This window comes from Ascaphus truei, chromosome 1, assembly GCF_040206685.1.
Source record: "Ascaphus truei isolate aAscTru1 chromosome 1, aAscTru1.hap1, whole genome shotgun sequence".
Classification (NCBI taxonomy): domain Eukaryota; kingdom Metazoa; phylum Chordata; class Amphibia; order Anura; family Ascaphidae; genus Ascaphus; species Ascaphus truei.
Genome location: NC_134483.1, coordinates 390,089,087 through 390,114,940, shown reverse-complemented (window position 1 = coordinate 390,114,940; position 25,854 = coordinate 390,089,087). Strand labels below are relative to the sequence as shown.

Below are 25,854 nucleotides of genomic sequence, written 5' to 3'. Positions count from 1 at the left end.
CAGGGGCCAATGTGAGATTGGGTGGGTCAGGCCAGGTCAGAAAATCTGTTACACTGGCTTTGCAAAAATGTAGCAAGGATAGGTTTTACCATACTTAGTTAAGTTATGGTGGGTAAAAAAAGTGACAAAAACCCTCCACAGCAAAGCATATAGGAAATGGAAATATTACTGTATGCTCATTTGCATGTCTTAGACAGAATCCCTTGCTGCAGTGAAAGTGCTGTGTGCTGGGTGATAATGTGAAAGGCGGGTTGCAGACCTGTCTAAGACATGCAAATGAGCATACAGTAATATTTCCATATATATACACACATATACAGTAGTATATATTGTGTTTTTAACAACAACATTTTTCTGTCTCCGCGGATCATCAGTAATAGTTAAAACATCAATGTACTCTCTGAGCTAATGATGACGTTACTAAACCGATGAACATTTTCTTATCTAAGCCTCCTCTCCTTTATAAGATCCATTTTATTTACTTAATATGGCTCACAACAGCATAAATATGGTACTCTCCGAGCCTGCTCCTACACACTGAAATATTTTACTTAAATATTACAAAGATATGCCCTTTCATCAGTTGCTCTACTGCTAAAACTCTGACACAGGCCCTCATTCTCTCCCACCTCAACTACTGTAATATCCTGCTGTTCGACCTTCCTGCCTCTCACCTGTCTCCCCTACAATCTATCCTTAACGCTGCTGCCAGAATCATTTTACTCTTTCCTAAATCTCTCTCAGCGTCTCCCATGCTGAAATTCCTTTCTATAATAATAATAATAAAAATAATAATAACATGTTTTTGTATAGCGCTGCTAGTTACACGTAGCGCTTTACAGAGACATTTTGCAGGCACAGGTCCCTGCCCCGTGGAGCTTACAATCTATGTTTTAGGTGCCTGAGCCACTCCCTCTCCTTTCTGGCTTCCTATCAAATCCTGTATCACACACTCAATTCTCCTCCCCACTTTTAAAGCTTTATACTCTTCTGCTCCTCCTTACATCTCAGCCCTAATTTCTCGTATGCACCATCCCGACTCTTGCGTTCTGCTCAAGGATGTCTTCTGTCTACCCTTTTTGTGTCTAAAGCCCTCTCTCACCTTAAACCTTTCTCACTAGTCCCCTAACCCTATTAGGGCTACGCTATGATACATGCTTATATGGAAGGAGTTCATACCAACTGCAGTTCTTTATTACAAAATAGGACTTGTTTTTTCTGATGCGATGGCTTTCTATATACATTTACAATATGGTGCAAAATCAAAAAGAATTTATGATGCACTTTTTGACAGTCTAAAAAAAATTCCGGATTTTCGATGCAATATCTGAAGGAAAATGTAATTTCTTTTGCATCAGATGGTGTATCAGTTATGCTTAGACAAAATGCAAAATTGTTCCTCGATGATTTCCCTAATGCAACTATTTGGCACTGTGCTAATCACAGACTTCAACTGAGCGTGAGTGAGTCTCCACAATGTCAGCTGCTGAAAATTGCTTGCGTATTTAGCGTAAGATGGGATGCTTCATTTTTTAGGATCGTCAAAGCTATTTGGCAATCGTATGATGCTCTATGGGAACATTTCAGCAATTCAAGTTCTGATTCTTTTAGAGAAAGCACGGAAAGAACCAAATATCAAGGTTTAAAGAAGGTTTTAGAATCTTCTGCATTCGCTGAAAATGTAGGTCTGTTGTACTGTACTGTATAATGTTTTATTGGAGCTTTCTGAGTTTTCTTTGGAATTACAATGTCGAAAATTTACTTTGCATAAGGCTCACTCAGAAATAAATGGAACGTTAATGCTTTTAGAATGTCAGATCCAAAACCTGTCAAGTTCAACATCAAAGCAAAAGAAGCGGTTAGAAAAATGAAGTTTGGCAATGTTTTACTTCAAATTCCCCCCATCAACAGGAATCAATTTAAAAAAAAAGTTTGAACAATATTTACTGTTCTCCGCCTCCCAAGCCCTCCAGGCCATTCCCCTGACTGTCCCTTCTGTCTCCTCCTCTTCTCTCCCTGTACTATCCCTGTCATCTCCCACTTCTCTCTCTACTCCTCCCCTCTCTCCTATTGGTATGCCCTCCTTTATAACCCCTCTCTGTCCACTTCTTCCTCACTCTGCATAGTTCCTGTTTCCCTGTGTGTACCTGACCTATGCTGTGCTCCCTCTGTGTTCCATCGATTTCCCTGGCTTTTACCCCTGCTTGTCCTGGACTACTCTGCTCTCTGGTATCCCTTTGAACCCTGCTACGCATACTACTTCGCTTACCTCCGGCTTCCTAGGACCTGGCTTATACTCTGACGATTCTAACTTCTGGACTCCTGAACATTGGCACACGGACACGACCATTCTTACGGACATCCCCAAGCGTTGCAAGTATAATCTAACAACTCTTCCTACAGGCCCAGCAACGCCATACAACACTCCGGGCTTGCTCCCACTGCTGTGGGTGTGTGGTATCATACTGTTCCCACCTCAGTACTCGGGTCTAGCCAGGTCTGCGGGCATACAGGCATGACAGGGAGGGAGGGTGGGTGGATGGGTGAGACACACATTGGGAGAGACACAGGGGGGGTGGGTTGAGACACAGGGAGGGTGGGTGGTGATTGAGACATTGAGACACAGGGAGGGAGGGTGGGTGGGTGAGACACATGGGTGAGACACACTGGGTGAGACACAAGGAGGGTGGGTGAGACACATGGACGGTGGGTGGGTGAGACACAGAGGTTGGGTGGGTGAGACACAGGGAGGGTGGGTGAGTCACATTGGGTGAGACACAGGGAGCGTGGGTGGGTGAGACACAGGGAGGGTGGGTGAGACACATGAGACACAGGGACGGTGGGTGAGACCCATTGGGTGAGACACAGGGAGCGTGGGTGGGTGAGACACAGGGAGGGTGGGTGAGACACACATGAGACACAGTGACAGTGGGTGTGTGGGTGAAACACAGGGACAGTGGGTTTGAGACACAGGGATGGTTGAGACACAGGGTTTTGAGACACAGGGACGGTTGGGTGGGTGAGACACAGGGATGTGTGGGTGAGACACAGGGACGGTGGTGGGTGAATGGGTGAGACACAGGTACGGTGGGTGGGAGGTTTTGAAACACAGGGTGGGTGGGAGGGTGGGGGAGACACAGGGTTGAGACACAGGGTTTGAGACACAAGGTGAGAGGGAGGGTGGGTGAGACACAGGGTTGAGACACAGGGTGGGTGAGACACAGGGTTGAGACACATGAGACACAGGGTGGGAGGGAATGAGACACACATTGGGAGAGACACAGGGAGAGTGGGTTGAGACACAGGGTGGGTGGGTGATTGAGACATTGAGACACAGGGAGGGAGGCTGGGTGGGTGAGACACATGGGTGAGACACACTGGGTGAGACACAGGGAGGGTGGGTGAGACACAGGGACAGACGGTGGGTGGGTGAGACACAGGGAGGTTGGGTGGGTGAGACACAGGGAGGGTGGGTGAGACACATTGGGTGAGACACAGGGAGCATGGGTGGGTGAGAAACAGGGAGGGTGGGTGAGACACATGAGACACAGGGAAAGTGGGTGAGACACATTGGGTGAGACACCGGGAGCGTGGGTGGGTGAGACACATTTAGACACAGGGACGGTGGGTGTGTGGGTGAGAAACAGGGACAGTGGGTTTGAGACATGCTGAAACACAGGGTTTTGAGACACAGGGACAGTTGGGTGGGTGAGACACAGGGATGTGCGGGTGAGACACAGGGACGGTGGTGGGTGAATGGGTGAGCCACAGGTACGGTGGGTGGGTGGGTGTTCTGGTGGGTGCGACACAGGGATGAGACAGGGATGGTGAGTGGGTGGGTGAGAGACACAGGGACACAAGGTTGAGACACAGGGACACAATGTTGGTGTTTGGCAGGGACACAGGGACACAAGGTAGGTAGCAGGGTTCCCATGTGAGTCAGGGGGAACTATCGGCGGCATGGGGGGGAGACCATCGGCTGCAGAGGGGGACCGTCGGCAGCAGGGGGGGTCAATCGGCAGCAGGGGGGGGCATGTGAGGCAGGTGGGACTGTCGGCGGCAGGGTGGGACTGTCGGCAGCAGGGGGGACCATCGGCGGCAGGGGGGGGGACCATCGGTGGCAGGGGGGACTGTCAGCGGCAGGGGAGGCCATGTGAGGCTAGGGGGGACTGTCGGTGGCAGGGGGGACTATCGGCAGCGGGGGGGACCGTCGGCAGCAGAGGGGGACTGTCGGCGGCAAAGGGGGACCGATGGCGGCAGGGGGGACCCTCAGTGGCAGGGGGGCCATGTGAGGTTGGGGGACGATCATCGGCGGCAGGGGGATGATCATCGGCGGCACGGGGGGACTGTTGGCAGCAGGGGGGGCATGTGAGGTGGCAGGGGGGCCATGTGAGGCGGCAGGGGGGCCATGTGAGGTGGGGGGAATATCGGCGGCGGGGGGGGACGACCACCGGTGGCGGGCAGACACGGGGACCGGGGTGAAAGCAGAGACCTGGGGGGGAACACACTGCTACCACCTTCCACCCCGCGGGCAGACACGGGGATGGGGGTGGGAAGCGGGGACAGGGAGGGAAGGGGGGGAACACCCTGCTACCATCTACTAACCTCTTCAAGCAGCAGTCAGGAAAGGAAGAGTATGCGCATGTGTGGCCTTGAGGGGAAAAAAATCTTGGCAGCCCGCCAAGTCCTGTCAGCCAATCAGGCTGCTGGATTTCGAAGAAAAACTGTAAAAACAATTTTCAGCACGAGCACTGCGTGCGCTGCTTAGGCTGCCATGGGGTCGCCACGGGGTCAAATCCAGTCACCCCCAGCCTGTGGGCGACTGGATTTGTCGAACACTGTGTATTGTGACAGGGTGAATAAACGTCACCAGCCATATGCCTGGCAGACCTATGTTTAGGTTTGCAGTGCAGCAGTGACGAGGTTAACTTTCAGCTGAGAGGGCTGCTTAATTAGTCTGAACCCAGATGCCTCATCAAGGAGCTTTAAAAACGCCAGGCTACACACACATGCAGCCTGTCTGAAGCATGGAGATACATTGAAACTCTGGAGAGAGAACAGCTAGATTTAAGGTCTGTTTTTCTGGGACATTTTGTTTTGATGCTGAATTGTTTCTGAGGAGTTTGAACAGAAAGGGCAAAGCCCGCTCAGGACATATTGCTTTTCATTATATATGCTGAAGAAAAGCTCTTGTTATTTTTTGTGTGCCATATTTTGTGGCTCAATAAAAAGCCTTATCAAGAAACCCACGTGTGGTTGCATGTACCCTGCAACATGTATATATATGTATGTAGAGGTATCTGTACCGTGTTAGCCGAGCTCTAATAATCAAAAATGAATAGACGATACCGTTCTGTGGCTAACGAAATGCTTTCATTTGTGCATATATTTGTGTGTGTGTGTGTATATATATATATATATATATATATATATATATATATATATATATATATATATATATATATATATATTATATATATATACACAGTGCTCGACAAATCCTGTCGCCATGGGCGATCGGATTTTGCCTGCTAGCAACTTACAATTCCCTTGCTCGGCCCCCCCAAAAAATTCCCCTGCTCGAAAAAAATGAAAAAATCCCCCTAGCTGATTGGGCTGAAGCCTGTTTGAGCACTGCCAGTACTTTTTTTGGGGGGGAGGGGGGCGCACAGCCAGGCTTTATATTAACTGAGCAGTCAAGGCTGCCCTTCCTTCTAATGTCTCATGCTTCCCTCCTTGTCTCCCATGCTTCCCCCCCCCCTTGTCTCTGGTGTGTGTGCATTATTTTATACTCTGCACCTCTGGCTTCAGACACATATGGGGGGGAGGCGAGTCCAACTGAGGCTTCCCGCCCCTCGGTCTTCTGGTGGCTGCTCATGCGGAGCGGTGTCCCCCCTTCCGCCCCTGGTCCCCATGGCTGCCCGCACAAGGTGGGAGGTGGTAGCGGGGGTGCGCCTGCCAGGGGGGGGGTGTTCGTTCCCTCATGATGGAACAACACACCCTGTCTGTGCACCGCTGATCTACACAGGCAGATAATCAGTATGTCGAGTTAAAGCCTAACCAGTATCAATATTAGGTTGATACCAAATTCTGAGAGCTGATAATGAAATGGCCGCAGGCACTTGGAATTATAAAGTGCTGCTAATAACTAGCTGTAAAAACAATTTTAATGACCCATTGGGTAAAACTATTAACGTGAACTAAAGAATAAAAACTGCTGCAGTGAGCAGACGTGGTTAACACAATGTGATGGCATGAGTCAATGGTGTGCATTTAGGCAATCTGAATTAATTTCTTGTAGCAAAATAGTAGGTGTAATTGGAAATGATTGCTAATATTAATCATGAAGGTGTAAATGAGTGATCAACTGCAAAAAAAAGCCTATATTCAGCCCACACTGCCTGTATAATTGATTCCAGCAGTGTCTGATTGTGTCAGTGGCTTAATAGGAGGCAGTGTCTTCCCAACGTGATTAATTGCAATACAGTAACTTAGTTAAGACTCAACTTTAAGATACTTACAGTATATCATTGTAAAAGTGGTATTGCTGATCAGCAAAAAGCCTGCTTGTAACATACTGTATCAGAGAGTGTAATACCTTGATACAAATGTGTCCACTGACATCAGTGCTGAGAGTGTTTACTAAAGGAAGCTAATAGTCAGTGGAGTAACTTGGTTGGAACCCCTCCTAATCATAATATTGGAATAGTCAAAACCACATCAATATTGCTGGTACCGCCTGATTAGTCACTTGGTAAAATATGCCACTCAACAAATGCATAAATAAATACACCCTCAGTACAGTACAGGGAGCCTGTTAACATTCGATCTGTTCCTAGAACAAGATGGCTACATCTCAAGGAGATATATTGTAGAAAATAAACCGCTCGTCCTTAAATTCTATTATTGTGTTTTCATTTGGCAATACATGGTGCATGAGGATTTGGTATATATAGGGTGACCAGACGTCACGGTTTAGCCGGGACAGTCCCGTTTTTTTCTCTCCTGTCCCGGTTGCCGGTACATCCCGGTAATGTCCCAGGTTTTCTCCCTGGTCCCGTTTTTTTTTGTCGCGGGCGCTGCACGAGTCGGCGGCGAGGAGGATGCGGCGGCTGCAGCAGCGGGTAAGTATTTTGACTGGCGGGGGGTTGGGTTTCTTTAGTAAAACATGCCGGGCCACAGGGGATTGGATGGGATGCCTGGGTGGGGCTTTAGAATGCAGGGCCACATGGGATTGGATGGGATGCCGGGGGCGGGGCTCTGTCAAATGCAGTCGCAGGGGCGGCAACTTGGCCTCCCGCTCTCCCCTGCCTTCCCTCCCCCAGCACCTCATCTCTTCAGCCCTCCCTCCGGCTCTCCCTCCCTCTGGCACCCGGTCCCCGGCTCTCCCTCCCTCTGACACACGGTCCCCGGCTTTCCCTCCCTCTGGCACCCGGTCCCCAGCTCTCCCTCCCTCTGGCACCCGGTCCCCGGCTCTGATCTCTCCCTCACCCCGGCTCTCCCTCACCCCGGCTCTCCCTCACCCCGGTTCTCCCTCACCCCAGCTCTCCCTCACTCTGGCTCACCCTCACTTCGGCTCTCTCTCACCCCGGCACCCCCTCCCTCTAGCACCCGGTCCCCGGCTCTGAGCTCTCCCTCCCCCCGGCTCTCCCTCCCCACGGCACCCCGGTTCGCTCCCCCCCCCTAGCCCGCTCACAGCCGCTCGCTAGCAGTGCGGCACCTCCGGTGCTGTTGCTAGTGAGTGTGTGCCACAGACAGTGCCGCCTCCGCCGAATCTGCAGCTGCCTCCGCCGAACCCGCAGCCGACTGAGGTAGGATATGGGGGGAGATGGGAGATGCAGAGGGGAGGGGGGCAGAGATGGGAGATGCAGGGGGGGGACAGATGGAAGATACAGAGGGGGGGGGGCAGAGATGGGAGATGCAGGGGGGGACAGAGTTGGGAGATGCAGGGGGGGCAGAGATGGGAGATGCAGGGGGGGGGACAGAGTTGGGAGATGTAGGGGGGGGCAGAGATGGGAGATGCAGGGGGGGCAGAGATGGGAGATGCAGGGGGGGACGACAGAGATGGGAGATGCAGGGGGGGGATGACAGAGATGGGAGATGCAGGGGGGGGACAGAGATGGGAGATGCAGGGTGGGGGGAAATGCAGGGGGGACAGAGATGGGAGATGCAGGTGGGGGCAGAGATGGGAGATTCAGGGGGGAGATGCAGGGGGGGGAGGGAGAGATGGAAGATGCAGGGGGGAAGAGAGAGATGGGAGATGCAGGGGGGAAGGGAGAGATTAGAGATGCAGGGTCAGAAGGGAGAGATGGGAGATGCAGGGGGGAAGGGAGAGATTGGAGATGCAGGGTCAGAAGGGAGAGATGGGAGATGCAGAGGGGGAGGGAGAGATGGGCGATGCAAGGGGGAAGGGAGAGATGGGAGATGCAGGGGGGAATGGAGAGATGGGAGATGCAGGGGGGAAGGGAGAGATGGGAGATGCAGGGGGGGAAGGGAGAGATGGGAGATGCAGGGGGGGAAGGAGAGATGGGAGGTGCAGGGGGGGAGGGAGAGTTGGGTGATGTAGGGGGGGAGGGAAAGATGGGAGATGCGGGGGGGGAGGGAGAGATGGGAGATGCAGTGGGGGAGGGAGAGATGGGAGATGCAGGGGGGAAGGGAGAGATGGAAGATGCAGGGGGGGGGAGAGATGGAAGATGCAGGGGGGGAAGGGAGAGATGGGAGACTTTTTTTTAAATGTATTAGGGCGGCGTGGGTTTTTTTAATATGTTTTGGCGGGGCAGTATTTTTATGATGTATTGCGTGGTGGGGTTTTTTGGCATGTATTTTGTGGGGGGATTGAGTGAGCACAATGGGGTAATTGATGGAAGGTAGGGGTGAGTGAGAGGATAGGGGGGTAGTGAGTGAGGAAAAGAGGGAGTAAGGCAGGGGGAGGGGGGAAGAGTGAGGGAGATGGAGGGGAGATAAATTCATGGGTAGAGGGTGGGAAATAAAGGGGGCTTGTGAGGTGTGAAATTAACCTAGGGCCGCGCTTATAGTGCACGCGATGGATGATGTCACCCGTAGCCGCTAGCTAAAGTTGTAATTCACTTTCCGGTGACGTCGCAGGCGACCAGGACTTTGATTGGTTCAGAGGCTGTCACATGTGGCGACAGCCTCTGAAAAATCAAATTTGACCGGCTTCAGAAATTTGCGCCGCTCCCGTCGTTGCGTCGCGCTTACTATAACCGCACGCGACGGCGGCAATACATTTGTTTTAGTGCTTATAGTGCCGGCAACGCTGACGTCATGCTGTGGTCGCTGGAAAAATCAAATTGAAGTGACTTACAGCAATTGCGACCAAGCCGTCCTGTCGCTCCTACTATAAGGGCACGTGACGGTGTCAATACATTTTTTTGACACAACTTCACCAGCACTATAAGCGCGGCCTAATGTGTCAGCAGATAGGGGTTCCCCGAGATTTTTCGAAATACTTCAAGGGTTCCTCCAAACAAAAAAGGTTGGGAATCACTGGTCTAGTCTATCTTCTTAATCCACCTCCTACCAGAGCTAAGTACTGTAAGTAGCAACATATATTTATAATACACAACCCTATTTCCCCTATTTAGTTTGCAAATTGTAATATTATATATACACAAGCCACAAGGTCAGGTCAGGAATGAGGAATGTAAATATTTTTTAAAAATGTCTTTATTTTAATTAATGCCTTCATTTTTTATTTAATTTTAGTCAATTATTTATTTTGTTTTAATATCTTCATTATTTATGTAATTTTAATTAATGTGTTAATTTTTTATTAACTACAATTAGAGATTAGAAAGTACATTTCAGATTTCAGGCTACAAAGTGTTTTTTTATTTTATTTATTTATGATAGTGAAATCCTCTATACACACAAACACACTGCAGCCCCCACCTCTATACACACAAATACACACACACACACTGCAGCCCCCACCTCTAAACACAAACACACACTGCAGCCAGGGCTGCCACCTTCTATTGAAGGCTACTAAATAATATCTACGTGACTCTAGCAGTGCGATACCGCGCTGACCCTACAACACGGGACACTCGCTAGTAGTACAGTCTATTTTAGTGGCAGCACTCAGCCGACAGTGTCTCATCGTACTTTCGCTTTTAAGCGACACAACACGCAGTGATATATAGTGTCATCAAATGATTCCATACACACGGAGTCAGTACACAACATATGGACAAACGTGATTCTAGTTGTGTAACCTAAAGCGGCGCCCGCCACACAGGGTATTCACGTTCATCACTATAGTTCATTGCTAAAGTGAGAACCAGTAGAGAGTCACCTATAGCCAGTGGCAACACACAGCGTTATCACGTATACTTACCTCAAAATATCTACGTGACTCTGGCAGTGCGACGTCGCGCTGACTTAGCAATACTGGGCACTCTCTTTTTTGCAGTACAGTTTATTGCAGTTGTGGGATTCAGCTGACAGAGTCTCACCATACTCTCGTTCTGCACGATACATCATGCAGTGATATACAGTGTCACTACATGTTTTCTCATATACGGAGCCAGCATACTTAGCTTGTAGACACATGATATACTTCCCACGATTGCACCAACCCTGGGAATCGGTATGTAGGGAACGTAAAAAATAAAAAATCAGAGCTCCATCATTGAGATCTGTATATTGATCTCATATTGTTCTATGTCATCTTAATACGTATGTCCGGCCATATAGGGCTATCACTCCATACCACAAGAACAGTGTGGATATCACTACTACATTAGTATATGGTTTATTCACCCATTGATAGCAACTATATGAACCGATTTGCAGTAACACATGTCACTGCAGTGCATTAGATCTGAGATTTATTAGGTTTGAGATACATACCTCTGACTCAATAACCTACCAGCATCACATTTACAGGAATAAATTGGCCAGGTGCCCAACATTATCTCTATGGATGTGACTATATATGACGATACACTATGATTGTTCCAATTACTACATCAGCTATAGGATCCCACTGGCATTAATTCTGCTCATCAACGTGGACATTACCACGTGTATGGTTGCTCAACAGGCAATTCTGAATTAAGCAACACACCCTAGGAATATCTCCTCTTACCTACGCTGGGTTTAACAAAATGTATATTAATACCTCTACCCCACGATTCATTCAAGAGGAGTTCTACCTTAAGACGGGTCCAGCTGAAGTAGTTATAGTCATACCTTCCTGTATGTATTATCCTCATTCGAGACATACCCCTGTCACTAGAGCTAGTTCAACCTAGCACTAGATAGGTACTAGAAGCTTCATGGTTTTAATGTATATTTTTTTCAGTCAATTATGTTATAATAAACTTTACTAAATGTTTTATGTCTGCGCATTCCAGGACCATGATCTAATACCACTCAGGTCTGCGGTGCGCCCTATTGGGGATCTTTTTGTGTGCTCTCCACACCCCTTTCTACCCCGGAGATAAAAACATTTTTTAGACCTATTTATTATATATTTATCTTGCCTTTGGCTGTATCCTCCTCTCCAAATTCCGTCAACATGGCTGCGCGACGTCACGTAATGCACATTGTCATATCAACGAGACACTCCGTGACGTCATGCGTCTTCAAGTTGACATGACAGCGTGACACATTATGGTGATGCCACATTGTCATGGCAAGATGTCACCGCCTGACGTTAGTGTCTCGTTGTCATGGCAACGGGGGGCGTGACATGATGTACATTGTTTTCTCTCTACCTATTCCCTAGCTAATTGCCTTTTAATCCTCAGGTGGCACCTTGATTTTATTCTAGAAAGTTTTACACTCCATTCATACTTAGAGCGAAACTTCCCCTCCTCCCCCTTTCCTGTTCAGCTATCGCTTTTCTCCGAGTGCAGATAAAAGGGTATTTTTTTTGGTAGACAACATACATACCAACCCATATCTGCACCACTGCTTCATCCTCAATTATAAATGAGATAGAGCTGAGCAGGTCTTATTTTGGTCTGTTCGTAGTCTACATGAAACACCTCTACCCCCAGCCAACAGAAGAGAGGCCACACCAAAGTGTCCCACTGTCTCTTGGATGTTATGTAAAGTGCAATAAATGCTCAGGCTCTTTGTTACCTCAAATCTCAGGGTGTTGATGTCAATGCAGGCTGGTATGGAAAGCAAGAAGGAAAAGGGTGCCAATAACATTTATGTAGTCTATTAACAGTCCAATAGCAGAACAAATAGGCACAGATCTTTAGATAGATCTTCCTTGGGATGCTCACACAAAATTCCTGAAAAAGGTACGTTTCTTGTAACTGTGGTAACTTGGAGTTGTAACGTGTATACTTCAGAACAGGCGTTTCCTCAACCCCTGAGATATTTGAGCCGGGCCATTTCTTTCCCAAGCCATCAACTCTATCACTAGAAACATAAGTAAGGGTAATTTTTCCACTAACTAATTCCCCAGCAGATACCTTCAGGTATTCTTGGAGAAAACCTATAATAAGGTGCTAAATATTTTCCTACTGTGGGTAACCCGCCCCAGGGCCATATAGCAGGACCTTCTTACACTGGGATACTTTCCCTTTATTAGAAAACAAGAAAATTATTCTTACCATATTCAAGGAATAACTATATACACTTGAGATCCCCCTTACCCTGGGTCCACTGAGATCTGAAGATGGGACACTAGGTCCCTCTTATTTATACCACACTCCTCTTCCCTATCACTGGACAGAATAGCTGCTGATTCACTGTCTTACTGTAAAAGGGGTTAAGGCTGCACTCCACAAAAAAGAAAAATGCATACAATTTACCGGTGCTGCTGGTTCAAGGAAGTACCTGCCATAAACTCCAAAGTACACTGAGGAAAAGAAGAGATCCAGCGCTCCACGGATTTCTTAATAAGAAAGATTTATTGTGCCACACAACGTTTCGACCTTATGGTCTTTATCAAGTGACTAGGCATACATAAGTCAGGATTTACCCAGTATATATATCCTTGACCATTACTCATATACAGGTGAATAACAAGTGAATAACAAGTGAAAAAACAAGTGAACATTACCCCCAGCTGACCCCAATTCGCCTCCCCTGATCAGTCCTGTGTCCATACAGTGTCCATACAATGCTCAAACAGTTCGTGAATGTCTACTTCCGGTTTTTCCTTAACCTTCCGGTTTTTGCGTTCCAGTGACGTCATCGTGATCTTCTGCGCATGCGCGGTCCGGCCTTGCGTTCCAGCGTCGTCTCCCTCTCTCCATCGGCCAGGTCTGTCGTCAGTCACCTCAGGTCTGATTGGTTATCCTCTTTTCCTCATCCTGTGGGTAGTGATTCTTCATCCTCATATTCTCACTTCTTTCTTCTTACTGCGCTCCGGTTTTAAGAGATTCTGCTTAGTACATCTGTCGTCCTGGTTCTGTTGCTGCACTCCTTGCCATAATAAAAACCTGTATAATGAGCATTTTTCCATGAGTATCAGTTAAATGTCTGTACTTATTATTTATGGAAAAAATCATTGAATATGATCAGGGGTGGCAACTTATAGGGCCTCATGCAGAGAGCAGCGAATTTTAAAAATGGCGAATTTCATAAAAAGGAGCTTTTTTGGAGAGTTTTAATCTCCATATGCAGAAAAGTGCGAATTCTGCTATGTTTAACATGGATGCGTCTGGCGAGTTTAAATTGGCGAGATGCGCGCTTCGGAAACATGTAAAAAAAAATTCGCGCCTTTTTTTTTCCCTTTGCAATGGCCGCGAGCGCCAGTTTTTTTTGGCGAGGCAAAACGGAGACAATCGCGCCATTTTATTGGCGCGAACAGCCGCTAGATGCCGTTCGCGCCTCTCTGCATACGGATATATTTTAAACTGGCGAGATTGCGGTTCTCGCCAGCCGCGAGGCGAGTTTTACAAATAGAAATGAAAAATTGGCGCGATTTTCGGAAATCTCCATTTTCTGCTGTTTTCTGCGCGATTATCTCCAAAAAATGGCGAATTTCGAAAATTCGCTGCTCTCTGCATAGGCCCCAAAGTGTTTAAAAGTGCCACAAAGATGTAAGTTTTAAAACAACATTTAATTAAAAACTTTTTGAAGTGCCTGCCAATCTATTCTGTAACTTACTCAGTTTTAGGCTTTCCACCAACAGCAGCCATGCCACCTAAGAAACATTTAATCTCCTATTAAGAAAGCAGTTAAAAGATATATAGTCATTGAGCCCTTTTGGATATACTGTATCTAATGTGTAAGTCCAGTATGATTCGCGCTGTAATAAAGATGTATTTATATCAATGCCTGTGGCCTTTCTATTTATGTGTTCAATCCCCATTAAACGCAGGGAAGAAACTGAGTGTTTGAACTCTACACAATGATCAATAAAAACAGTATTCTCAGAATTATTGTTGATTCTACTTTTGTGTTCAATAAATCTTGTTTTTAAGCTCCTACTGGTTTTAACCACATATAAAAGTCCACAAGGGCATTTGATAATATATATGACTTGAGTGGTGGTACAGGTGATACGTTTCTTAATTTTAAATTTTGCACCACTTCTTGGGTGACAAAATGAATCACCTGTCATCAGGCTATTACATACTGAACAATTAAAACACTTAAAACAGCCTGGTTTAAGGTCACTAAGAAAATGTGTTCCTATATAATGTTCTTGTCGGTCTGCTTTATTAAGAATATCCTTGATATTTTCTCCTCTCTGGTAGGCAAAGCTAGGTGTTTCTTTACATATTTGACCTAATATCAGATCTGCTTGCAAGATTTTCCAGTGTGTTTGTATTGTTTGTTTTACAAATCTACTTGCGGTTGTATATTTGCTGACAAAGGTCATTTTTTCCTCTTCATTTTCTAATGATCTTATATTCTCTAGTGGTTCTTTTTCTAATGATTTTTCCACTACCGATGCCTTATGTCCTCTTTCAATAAACCTTGTTTTTATCTCGTCCTAGGTTCTGAACAAGTGTGAGGGTCTGTCAACTATTTTTCCTGCCCTTATTTTTTGTGAATAAGGTAACATTTTTTTCAATGGGTCTGGGTGAAAGCTTGACCCATGTAGTGTGGAATTTCTATCTGTAGGTTTTCTGAATAAGCTCATAACACACAATTTTTAAATAAGATGCTCTTCTATTGTCGCTACATAGACGACCTCTTCTTTATCTGGGGGGAAACTGAGAATGAGCTTATTGAGTTTTTTCCATACCTAGCAGAGCTGCCAACGCCTGTAAAGGTTACAAAAAATTGGAGTAAGTCAGAGATAGCTTACTTAGATGTTTTGGTCACATACAAAGAACACGAACTGCATACAGATCTATTCAGAAAACCTACGGATAGAAATTCCACACTACATGGGTCAAGCTTTCACCCAGACCTATTGAAAAGAATGTTACCTTATTCACAAAAAATAAAGGCGGGAAAAATAGTTGACAGACCCTCACACTTGGTCAGAACCTTGGACGAGATAAAAACAAGGTTTATTGAAAGAGGACATAAGGCATCAGTAGTGGAAAAATCATTAGAAAAATAACCACTAGAGAATATAAGATCATTAGAAAATGAAGAGGAAAAAATGACCTTTGTCAGCAAATATACAACCGCAAGTAGATTTGTAAAACAAACAATACAAAAACACTGGAAAATCTTGCAAGCAGATCTGATATTAGGTCAAATATGTAAAGAAACACCTAGATTTGCCTACCAGAGAGGAGAAAATATCAAGGATATTCTTATTAAAGCAGACCGACAAGAACATTATATAGGAACACATTTTCTTAGTGACCTTAAACCAGGCTGTTTTAAGTGTTTTAATTGTTCAGTATGTAATAGCCTGATGACAGGTGATTCATTTTGTCACTCAAGAAGTGGTGCAAAATTTAAAATTAAGAAACGTATCACCTGTACCACCACTCAAGTCATATATATTATCAAATGCCCTTGTGGACTTTTATATGTGGGTAAAACCAGTAGGAGCTTAAAAACAAGATTTATTGAACACAAAAGTAGAATCAACAATAAATCTGAGAATGCTGTTTTTATTGATCATTGTGTAGAGTTCAAACACCAAGTTTCTTCCCTGCGTTTAAAGGGGATTGAACACATAAAAAGAAAGGCCACGGGCATTGATATAAATACATCTTTATTACAGCACGAATCATACTGGACTTACACATTAGATACAGTATATCCAAAAGGGCTCAATGACTATATATCTTTTAACTGCTTTCTTAATAGGAGATTAAATGTTTCTTAGGTGGCATGGCTGCTGTTGGTGGAAAGCCTAAAACTGTGTAAGTTACAGAATAGATTGGCAGGCACTTCAAAAAGTTTTTAATTAAATGTTGTTTTAAAACTTACATCTTTGTGGCACTTTTAAACACTATAAGTTGCCACCCCTGATCATATTCAATGATTTTTTCCATAAATAATAAGTACAGACATTTAACTGATACTCATGGAAAAATGCTCATTATACAGGTTTTTATTATGGCAAGGAGTGCAGCAACAGAACCAGGACGACAGATGTACTAAGCAGAATCTCTTAAAACCGGAGCGCAGTAAGAAGAAAGAAGTGAGAATATGAGGATGAAGAATCACTACCCACAGGATGAGGAAAAGAGGATAACCAATCAGACCTGAGGTGACTGACGACAGACCTGGCCGATGGAGAGAGGGAGACGACGCTGGAACGCAAGGCCGGACCGCGCATGCGCAGAAGATCACGATGACGTCACTGGAACGCAAAAACCGGAAGGTTAAGGAAAAACCGGAAGTAGACATTCACGAACTGTTTGAGCATTGTATGGACACTGTATGGACACAGGACTGATCAGGGGAGGCGAATTGGGGTCAGCTGGGGGTAATGTTCACTTGTTTTTTCACTTGTTATTCACTTGTTATTCACCTGTATATGAGTAATGGTCAAGGATATATATACTGGGTAAATCCTGACTTATGTATGCCTAGTCACTTGATAAAGACCATAAGGTCGAAACGTTATGTGGCACAATAAATCTTTCTTATTCAGAAATCCGTGGAGCGCTGGATCTCTTCTTTTCCTCGATTCACTGTCTTAGATATATAACTAGTCCAGTACTTCCTTCACTACAAATTTATGCTGTCCTATTTCAACTCTGCCCTCTCTCAGGCTAAACAAACCTACTTTTCATCACTAATCAACACACACAAGTCTAACCCAAACCGACTCTTTTCTGTCTTTGACTCTCTACTCAGACCACCCTCGGCTGCCTCCTCTTCTTCCTCCATCTCACCTCAGGACTTTGCTGACTTTTTTAAGCAAAAGGTGGAATCCATATGTCAAAACATCCCATCTGTTGCCTCCTCCCATCCCACACCACTTCCCACACCCTTCCCTGCCTTTCTTGACTCTTTGTCTGCTATCTCGGAGGAGGATGTGTCACTGCTGATCTCCTCTTCTCCCTTTACCACCTGTCATCTTGATCCCATTCCTTCCCATCTCCTAAAACCTCTTGCTCCTTCTATAATCCCTATGCTCACACAGATTTTTAAATCTTCCCTCTACTCTGGTACATATCCATCCTCCTTCAAGCATGCAACCGTTATACCATTACTCAAAAACAGCAAGCTTGACCCTACCTGTCCTTCTAACTATCAACCTGTCTCCCTCCTGCCTTTTGCCTCCAAACTCCTTGAACGTCTTGTATTCTCTTGATTGCTACATTTTCTCAACACCTATTCTCTTCTAGACCCTCTACAATCTGGCTTCCGCACTGCTCACTCTACTGAAACAGCCCTCACTAAAATAACCGACAACCTCCATGCTGCCAAAGACAGAGGTCATTGCACTCTGCTCATATTACTCGACCTCTCTGCAGCATTTGACACCGTGGACCACCCTCTTCTCCTCCACATTCTCCATACTCTTGGCGTTCGGAACAAAGCTCTATCCTGGATCTCCTCTTACCTCTCTCATTGTACTTTCAGTGTCTCTTTTGCTAACACCTCCTCCTCCTCTATCGATCTCTCTTTAGGGGTACCACAGGGCTCTGTCCTAGGACCCCTTCCCTTTTCTCTTTACACACTCTCTAGGTGACCTAATCACATCTTTTGGGTTTAAATATCACCTCTATGCTGACGACACACAAATTTACCTTTCAACCCCTCACCTTACACCTGCTATTCAGACCAAAGTTTCTGAATGTCTCACTGGAATATCATCCTGGATGGCCATCCGCCGACTGAAACGTAACATGGCAAAAACAGAGCTCCTTATACTTCCTCCCAAACCTGGTCCTACTACCTCCTTCCACATTACTGTTGGAACTACGATCATTCACCCAGTAGCCCAAGCACGCTGCCTAGGGGCCACACTCTCTTACATTCTCCTCTCACATTCAAAATGTTTCTAAAACTTGTCGCTTTTTCCTCCGCAATATCACAAAGATACGCCCTTTCCTCTGTTACTCGACTGGTAAAACTCTGACTCAGGCCCTCATTCTCTCCCGTCTCGATTACTGCAACCTTCTGCTGTCCGCCTTCCTGCCTCTCACCTGTCTCCCCTACAATCTATCCTAAACGCTGCTGCCAGAATCACTCTACTCTTTCCTAAATCTGTCTCCGCGTCTCCCCTCCTGAAATCCCTCTCTTGGCTTCCTATCAAATCCCGTATCACACACTCAATTCTCCTCCTCACTTTTAAAGCTTTACACTCTTCTGCCCCTCCTTACATCTCAGCCCTAATTTCTCGCTATGCACCACCCCGACTATTGCGTTCTTCTCAAGGATGTCTTCTTTCTACCCCCTTTGTATCTAAAGCCCTCTCCCGCCTTAAACCTTTCTCACTGACTGCCCGCACCTCTGGAATGCCCTTCCCAACAATACCCGACTAGCAACATCTCTATCCACCTTTAAAACCCACCTTAAGACACATTTGTTTAAAGAAGCATATGAATAGCACTGGATTATCCTGGACACATGATACATAAAGCTTAGCCCCCTGCAGACGCACTTACTAGAATTCCCTCCTTCTGTCTCTATATGTTCCCCTACCTACCAATTAGATTGTAAGCTCCTCGGAGCAGGGACTCCTCTTCCTTAATGTTACTTTTATATCTGAAGCACTTATTCCCATGATCTGTTATTTATATGATTACCACATGTATTACTACTGTGAAGCGCTATGTACATTTTTGGCGCTATATAAATAAAGACATACAATACAATACAATACCGTACTTTTCAGAACAGTGGAGTAAACAGGCCCTTGCCGGACTAGGCTGCAACACTATATTCTATAGAGGTGCTGCTGGGAGTTAACTCCTTACCTCCCTATTAACCCTTAACTGAGTAGACTCGCAGAGGGGTGCTACTGTACATACATTTTAGACATGTTATTCCCACATGATTTATAACATTACAGTATAACAAATAATAACTGTGTTCAAGCATTACATCAAAAATATGGCAAATATTTTAAAATGAGTTGGCCATGATCAGTAAAATATTTGCCATTACCAAATCTTTCTCAGATAAAGACTGGAACTGCACAGAACAAAGAACATTGACAAAAATAAAAAAATAAAAATGAATCTCTAAAAATGACATCTTTCTACTTTCTCCAAGTACATCAATTCTTTTTTTGTCTTTCGAATCAGTGTTCTCCCAGTATATAAACTATGTTCTGACACCAGGAGACCGTTTTTAAGATACAGTATCAAACAACAACATTTGTTTTAACCTTCAGTACTAGACCAGGGGTCTTTAATCTTACAAGGAAAAAAAAAAAGCTGTGTGTGCTGTGCACGCGCATAGTAAGTGAAACTTCTTTGACTTTTGTCACAGAAATTGTATTTGTATTGGTGATGTTTTAATTAAAAATCAAAATACAATTTCATTGACAAAACGCAAATAAATTTGACTTATAATGCGCGTGCTCGGCACACATCCCCTGTATTAGCTATTTGCACTAAGTGTGAATTCCTTGTGTGTATGTGTGTCAGTCAATTTGTGTATGTGTATGTGTGTCAGTGTGTGTGTGTCAGTGTGTGTGTGTGTGTGTCAGTCAGTGTGTGTGTGTGTGTGTGTGTGTGTGTGTGTGTGTGTGTGTGTGTGTGTGTGTTTGTGTGTGTGTGTCAGTCAGTGTGTGTGTGTGTATGTGTGTCAGTCAGTGTGTGTGTGTGTGTGTGTGTGTGTCAGTCAGTGTGTGTGTGTATGTGTGTCAGTCAGTGTGTGTGTGTGTGTGTGTGTGTGTGTGTGTGTGTATATGTGTGTCAGTCAGGGTGGGTGTATGTGTGTCAGTCAGTGTGTGTATGTGTGTCAGTCAGTGTGTGTATGTCAGTGTGTCAGTCAGTGTGTGTATGTGTGTCAGTGTGTCAGTGTGTATATGTGTGTCAGTCAGTGTGTGTATGTGTGTCAGTGTGTGTGTGTGTGGATCAGTCAGTGTGTGTGTGTGTGGGTCAGTCAGTGTGGGTCAGTCAGTGTGTGTGTGTTCTGCTGCAGCCAGGTGCGGGGTGCAACATTGCGCACCACCTCTCTCACTCCCCCCCCGCAAATTCTGCACACCCTCCCCCCCACGCAAATTCTGCACACCACCCTCCCCCCCCGCGGGGTACATGCGCCCAGCACGGGCATGAGTGACCGAGCCCCTGTGCCGCGCGGGTTGCGCCCGGGTTTGCACCGTGTGCCAGTGGAGGGCTGAATGGCGCCGCTGCCAATCGGCGTTAGGAGCGTGTGGGGGGAACGACGCCGCTGCCAGCCACTTCTGCACATGTGTGGCATCCGTCAGTGCCGCCATCACATCTGCGCATGCGCGGCATGGCAGCGGGCAGTGGCCGTGGAACAATAATTAGGCCGTTAGGAGCGGCGGATGAGGCGGCCGCATATGTCAGCAGCCGGGTGTGTGGGGGGATGTAAGTGGTGCGGCGGCGATTAGGAGCGGCGCCGGCGACTATTGTCGCCGCCGCATGTGACAGGGGACGTGTGAGCAGAGCGGCGTCCATTACGTGACATCACTTCCGTTTCACATTTCGCCCCCATCTATCCAGTTTTGTCCCATCAGGACTAGGTGCCACGAAAGAAATTTCACTTCAAAAAGCCTTTTTAAAAAGAAAATGCTTTGATCAAAATTATTCAAGAGCCGCAATACATGCATGAATATGATTATACCCACACAAACAGATACATAAACATACATGTACTGTACACACTAGGGTTGCCAGGTGTTCGGTTTTCACCATTGCCTGTCCGGTATAAAATTGAATGTAATACCGGACACCTGTGTGTCCGGTATTACCATTTTTGCGTAGAGGGCAGCGCAAGCGCGAGGGCTGGTGCAGAAGGCAGTGCTAAGGCTGGAGGCGGGGGCGGGCTGGAGCACTCGTGAGTCTGTGCAGCCTATCCCTGATTGGCTCACCGCTCCTCCAATCAGAGGACAGCGGGGGTGGAGCCCACACCCTGGCGGCCCAGAGAAGTCTGTGTCCTTCCTGGCAATAAGGTACGGACACAAATTAGGGGGGACAGGGTGAGAGGATGGGGGGGGGGGCAGGGTGAGAAGATGGGGGAGGGCAGGGTGAGAGGGTGGGCGGGGGCAGGGTGAGAGGATGGGGGGGGGGCAGGGTGAGAGGATGGGGGGGCAGGGGGAGATGGTGAGAGGTTAGGGGGACAGGGTGAGAGGATGGGGGGGACAGGGTGAGAGGATGGGGGAGCCAGGGTGAGATCGTGAGAGGATAGGGGGGCAGGGGGAGATGGTGAGAGGTTAGGGGGACAGGGTGAGAGGATGGGGAGGACAGGGTGAGAAGATGATGATGGGGGAAGATGATAATGAGGGGGGATGAGATGGTGATGGGGGCCAGCCTGGGGAGATGAGATCATAATGATGGGGGATATTTTAAATGTATTGGGGGGGGGGTATATTTTATATGTATTGTGGAGATGGGGGTATATTTTAAATGTATTGGGGGGGTATATTTTATATGTATTGTGGAGGTGGGGGTATATTTTATATGTATTGTGGAGGTGGGGGTATATTTTAAATGTATTGGGGCGGTAGGGGTATATTTTAAATGTATTTGGGGGGAGGTGGTATTTTTAAATGTATTTGGGGGGAGGTGGGGGTATTTTAAAATGTATTCAGGGGGCATGGGGTATTTTAAAAATGTATTTGGGGGGCGTGGGGGTATTTTTAAAATCTATTTGGGGGGAGGTGGGGTATTTTTTATATGTGTTCGGGGGGGCGTGGGTGTCAAGTATTTTTGGACAAGCCACCTGGCAATCCTAGTACACACACTAATAGATATATATATATAAGCATTAACATACAACAAACTTACTTCAATCAGAATTAGGGAAAGGAAAACAATACGTGGGTGAATAAATGCATCTCACAAAAATAAGTCCCTTTATTTCGTCTTGTCATTGTTATTCTATTGTTATTCCACTAGACAGAAACCAGTCATTACTTTTATGTGGTCTGTACCAGACCTACTGTATTAATGCACCCATATACCTAATGGCAGTAGTTTAAAATCCACTAGTCAGCTGTTCTTCAGTTATTCACTTAAAAGTAACACATTTGACAGAGCTAATTTTCAACAGTATTTCTTCCAGAACCCATATAAACTCCTGTGCAGTAAAAAAAAAAAAAGGAAATAGAGATGATCTCTGTCACGGCAGTGGATATTCACAGTTGAGTGCAAATAGCCGCACGGCTATTCGCACTCAGTAAACATCCCAGCATTTGCACTCAACTGTGAATATCCACTGCCCTCTTTCACAGAATACAAATGAGAGTATAGAATTACAGATATACAGTAACAGGCTTGCAGGAATATTTTGGGTGTGCTGCTGTACATACTACGTAAATAACTAACATAACAAACATAATCCTAGTGTAAAAATGTATAAACCCCAGGGGGGTTAACATCTAATTCCAGCGCCCTCTGTGCAATATTGTACTTACTTGTTTTAAAGTGATGCTGTCTCCAACTGCAGCTGCAACTCCGATGAAATCTTGTGGTTTTATACATGCAGCTCGTGCTCTATTTGCTGCTTTCTAGAACTATGTTAACTTTCAGTTTCATTTCCCGGACTGATTCCATAGAAAAGGGGGAAGGTGCGGGAGCAGCTGCCAGATACAGGACAAAGTGTCAGCTCAGCACTCATAATTTAGGCTCAGAACTAGTTGGGTTAAATTTTCCTTGAAATTACTTTGATCTGCCTTTGGGGTGGGGGGCGGGGGGGATCGGATCAGTCTCAAAAAGCCTGATCTAGGTTTTTTCTCTATCACTGCAAATCCACAAATGGATTTGTAAAAAAAAACTAAAATAGTCTATTGATTGCAAACCCCTGAAATATGGGGTTTTAAGAGATGTGACGGAAGGGGGTAACCTGGCTCTCAAATAAAGGTTAAGCCCGTTTCTGGTTACCCCTGATCCGTATATAAAGGTTCAAGATAGTTATCTCTTTGAGAAAGTAACATTGTATGCTTCAACTGTACTTTGTGTAAATCAAGTATTTGATGTTTTTTTCCCTTTCCGGGCATGTCAGTGAGCAGGGATTGCTAGGGCATTCATTTCAAGGGGGATTTTGCAGAGGAATTGGTGTCAAATTTGCCTAGGTAGTTGGGGTCCGGAGTTGTCGGTTCCCCTAAAAATGTACCCAGGAATCATGCCTGATTCTCGGATACATGTAGGCACATTGTCCCGGCATTATCTCCCCTTGAAAACGCAATCTCGACTCACCGCTAGGGTTCCCTGCTTCAGCATAGCCCAGAAAGTTAAATGGGGCACAGGAATGAATGTGTCCCTGTAGCTGTGGATCCCTAGGTTAAGGGGTAGGGTGTCCAGACGTCCCAGTTTTGCAGGGACAGTCCCGTTTTTATGTGGGCTGTCCCGATTGCCGGTTCGTCCCGGGAATGTCCCAGTTTTTCCTTGTGTCGGCAGCGGTGCGCGGGTCTGGCGGGGAGGAGGATGCAGCAGCCCGGCCGGTAAGTATTTTTTATTATTGCCAGGGTGATTGGAAGGAGGATGCCGGGGGCGGGGCTTTAGAATGCCGGGCCGCAGGGGATTGGTCAAGGCAGGAGAATGCCGGGGGGCGGGGATTTGGCTCTCCCAGACTTTCCCTCCCCCGGCACTCTGACTCCCGGCTCTTTCCCTCCCTCGGCACCCTGGCGCTCCCTTGTACCCCAGCTCCCTCCCTCGGCATAAGTTTCTGGCCCTCCCTCTGGCTCACCGGCTACCCGGCTCTATCCCTCCCCCGGCACTCTGGCCCTCCCTCTGGCTCCCTGGCTCCTCGGCTCTCTCCCTCCCTTGGCACCCTGAGTCTCTCTCTCTCTCCCTTCCCCGACTCCCCCTCTCCCTCCCCCGGCACCCCGACTCGCTCTCTCCTGGCACTCTGGCCCTCCCTCTGGCTCATCGGCTCTCTCCCTCCCCCAGCACCCCGACTCTCTCTCTCCCTCCCTAGGCACTCTGGCCCTTCCTCTAGCTCCCCGGCTTCCTCCCCCGGCCCGCTCTTCACCCCCACAAGAGCCCGCTCACAGCCTGCTGCCTCTGCCGAACCGAACCCGCAGCCGTTGTCGCAGTTAGACATATGGGGGGAGAGAGATAGGAGATGCAGGGGGGGGAGGGATGGGGGGGAGAAATGGGAAGGAGAGATGGAAGATGCTGTGGGGACAGATGGAAGATGCAGTGGGGGAAAGGATGGGAGGTGCATGGGGGGGGAGATAGGAGATGCATGGGGGGGACAGATGGGAGATGCAGGGTGGGAAGATGGGACATGCAGGGGGGGAGAGATGGAAGATGCAGGGGGGTGAGATGGAAGATGCAGTGGGGGAGAAATGAAGATGGAGGGGGGGGAGAGATGGGAGATGCAAGGGGGGGAGAGATGGGAGATGCAAGGGGGGGAGAGATGGGAGATGCAGGGGGGTGGATATGAGTGTGATAGGAGATGCAGGGGGTGGGTATATGAGGATGATGATGATGATTTTACCTGTGTGGCCCAATTTTTTAAAATATGTATGGGGGGTGGGATGGTGGGGGTCTTTTAAAAATGTATTGGGGCGGCGGGAGTCTTTTTAATATGTATTGGCGGGGGTGGGTATTTTGTTATGTATTGCTGTGGGTTTTTTTGGTATGTATTTTGTTGTGGGATTGACGGAAGGTAGGGGCGAGTGAGAGGAAAGAGGGGAGTGAGGAGAAAGAGGAGGAAGAAAGAAGGAGGGAGAGAGAGAGAGAGGGAGAGGTAAAAGAAGGACGGAGAGAGGGAGAGGAGGAGGGAGGGGGAGAGGAGGAGGAGTGGGGGAGAGATGAGGAGAAGGGAGGAGGTAGAGGAGGGGAGAGGGAGAGGAGAGAAGGGTGGAGAGAGGGAGAGGAGAAATAAGAGGGGAGGGAGAGAGGGGGAGGGGAGGAGAGAGAGAGGAGGGAGAAAGGAGGGAGAGGAGTGAAGGGGGAGAGAGGAGTGAGAAAGGAGGGGATGAGTAGAGAGAAGGAGGGAGAGAGGAGGGAGATGGAGAGGGAGACGAGGAGACAGGGGAAGACGGGAGGAGAGGATAGAGGAAGAGCAGAGGAGAGAGAAGGCGGGAGAGAGAGAGAGAGATCGATCCGTGGGGGGGGGGGGGGGGCGGGAGGTGATGTGAGATGCAGGGGGGGGTGATGTGAGATGTAGGGGGGGATGTTTAAACCCAAATCATTACAAAATATATACACATTGTTTATTCAAAATGATGAATTAATTATTATTTATTACCCCTACTGCTTTACGCGTCTATTTTGTGATTTACCCCTGTCGAACATGTGTCATCCCGATAGGAGTTCCCCGAAATTGTACAAAATACTTAAAGAGTTCCTGCAAACAAAAATGTTTGTGAATCACTGCTCTATACACACAAACACACACTGC

General features: G+C 46.9%; 1 protein-coding gene across 1 annotated transcript in view; it reads right to left on the bottom strand.

Annotated features, from left to right (window-relative positions):
• The window catches only part of LOC142501681 (putative ATP-dependent RNA helicase DDX60), a 203,205-nt gene extending 180,160 nt beyond the window's left edge, over positions 1-23,045 (bottom strand). Inside the window, exon 1 of the mRNA XM_075611875.1 lies at positions 22,919-23,045. The gene's annotated coding sequence lies outside the window, so the exon portion shown is untranslated. The remainder of the gene's footprint in view (positions 1-22,918) is intronic.
• Positions 23,046-25,854: the final 2,809 nt, after the last annotated feature.